Genomic DNA, 2,504 nt, shown 5'->3' with positions numbered 1-2,504 from the left:
GGCTCCGGGTTCCGTATTGCGCACGCGCAGCAGCGCCTCCGACACCCGGAAGTGCCTGTGCCTGTTGCCTGCCGCCGCCACGAGTGGGCGAGAAAAGCTGTTTGTCTTTCTCCACTACCCCCATGTCAGCGAGTCTGAGATGAATTCAGCAGGGGTCCTTGGATGGAAGGACCTTAGGAAGTTTGACTCCCGACAGATTAAAATAAAAGCCAACTGCCGAAACCCGGGATCGAACCAGGGACCTTTAGATCTTCAGTCTAACGCTCTCCCAACTGAGCTATTTCGGCGCTGTGGCGGCATTCTTCTCGAGTATGCTATCCCTGACTCCTTCAGGTCCAGTCCCGCCGTGTTCTGTCAATAATTAACTTTGGTTGCGCATTTCTGTTTGCTGTGTTTGAATTCTAATTTTACCATCTCGCTTTTCCCGACCAGAAATGCAAGGTCCTGGTCCCTCACGGAGACCTGCTCTGGCGCCTGCAGCCCGAGCGCAGGGACAAGGATGCTGATCCCCACCATCCAGGTTTGGGGGCCTCCTAGGTGAACAGGTCACACTTTTGGACTGTGCGGGAATGTTCCAGATCTGGTTGGCTGGCAGTGTTTGCCCAGAGCTGTTGGTAGACAGAGTAGCTGCGTCCCTGGAGATCAGAGTCCTCTGGCCAGCCCCAGTTGCACCGTCTGTAGAGTCCCCGAGAGCCGAATCCTGCAAAGGCCACAGCTCGGTTACAAGCTCTTTGAGGGAACCTGTTTGGCAAACTCTTGTGCAATTCGTGAATGATAATTCAATGTCGGCGCTCCTTCGCGTCACGCGGGTTTCTGAAGCACCCACTACCTGCTCCCTGTCTTTCTGAGGTTCTGTTTCCCGTCTCTCTCCTATTAGTTACTAATCTCGAGGCAGTTTTCTTTCTCTTGACGCCCTTTTAGCTTACTTAGGAGACGTTTCTTTTACCTAGAAACGTCGCTATCATTTGGGTTGATGGGTAGATATGAAAGAAAAAAAGGAAAAAAAGGAGTGCTTGTACCCCTCATTGGGTCCCCTTCATTCAGTCTGCATTCTACAAAACGAGTTTCTCAGCGCCAGAGTCAACCAAACCCAGGTAACTAAAGAGCTCAAAAATTCAAAGGTCGGTAGATATAAGGAAACCCAAAAAGATGCTTAGAGCGGAAGGAGGAAGATAGGAAAAGACATTTAATGTGTGTTCCCGCGACCTTCCGCATTCTCCGCGGGACACTGCAACAAAGACTTGATTTTCTTGGTCTCTTTGGGCAACCAGCCTCTCTTCCTCTCTGTGGCTGCCTGCCCGGACCGCTGAGAGTCGATCTCAGGTCTTTCCACCTTGTCCTGGAGACTTCCGGAGATGCGGTGGTCTGAATGAGAAATGTCCCGTCTAGTCTTGAGCATTTGAACACCAGTTTAGGGAGGTTTAGAATGTGCAGTCTTTCAGAGGCAGTGTGTCTGTCCCTCAGGGCCCCTGGAAGGTCACCGGCACTTTAGGTCCCCAGCCTCTCCGGTTAAAATTTCACATTCCAGGTTCTGAGTCTCGTTTTCATGGACGGAACTCGTCTGTTCTCTTCAGCTTAAAGTCCTGTGAACAGTGTAAGCTGATCGCAAGGATACGGTGACGCTGGGTTTGAGAGAAAACTTCCTTTCATCCGCAAGACTGCAGAGGGGAGATGAACCTTTAGCGCGACCATGGAGGGCCAGTCGAGTTGAGACTCAGAATAAGAATACGGATGTGGAAGGAGATTCTAGCCTGAAAAGACACTCTTTGTAGGCTATACTTCTGTCTTCCCAGTTAGCCGATTTTTTTTCCTAACCCCTATCTAATTGCTTATGAGAACTATGAAAACTGAACTAGCCAGCAGACGGAGGACGAATTAAAAAATAAAACTAAAAATAAAAAACTAAAGGAAGCTTGTTGTATATATGTCTGAACTTTTTTTTAACTGTCGTCGATTGATTATCTATTCTTAACATTGATTCTGGGACCCCTATAGCACAAACAAAACCCCAGCAACACTCTATTTCCCTCTTATTTTAGTATTCGTCATAGGGAAGTTTAAGAAAAACTGATGGGAATATTACAATACCTAAAAGCATATGACAGGCAGTGAAGACTTGTCCCAGGGCTGAATGAATTATGCCATGGGTTAAATGCAGAAGAAGCGGTGGCCCAGGAAATCACCGTTTTCTAAGCGCTATAATAAAGGCTCATCCAATGAAGAATTATCAGCAGCTGGTAACTAGCTCAGTGGTTAAGACTGCTTGCCTCCCACGCATAAAACCCCGTTTCTGACCCTCAGTCTTACTGAGGCCACATGTGGTGCTACATGCCTGCAATCCCCACACTCAGGCGTTAGAGATAGGAGGATCAGAAGTTCGAGATTATCCTCAGCGAAATTTCAGGTTCAAGACCAGCATGGGGCAGAAAAGACTCTGCTTCAGAGAAAGAAAGAAAGAAGGAAGAAAAGGATGATGACAGAACGGGGGAAGTCAGATGAGATGG

The 2,504-nt window shown here is 48.2% G+C and overlaps 1 non-coding gene across 1 annotated transcript; it reads right to left on the bottom strand.

Annotated features, from left to right (window-relative positions):
* Nucleotides 1-214: 214 nt before the first annotated feature.
* Nucleotides 215-287, bottom strand: Trnaf-gaa (transfer RNA phenylalanine (anticodon GAA)). The gene has a single exon. It is a non-coding gene; the product is annotated as a tRNA-Phe (tRNA).
* Nucleotides 288-2,504: the final 2,217 nt, after the last annotated feature.

This window comes from Apodemus sylvaticus, chromosome 8 (genome assembly GCF_947179515.1).
Source record: "Apodemus sylvaticus chromosome 8, mApoSyl1.1, whole genome shotgun sequence".
In the NCBI taxonomy this organism is placed as follows: domain Eukaryota; kingdom Metazoa; phylum Chordata; class Mammalia; order Rodentia; family Muridae; genus Apodemus; species Apodemus sylvaticus.
This window is presented reverse-complemented; position numbering and strand designations above follow the sequence as displayed.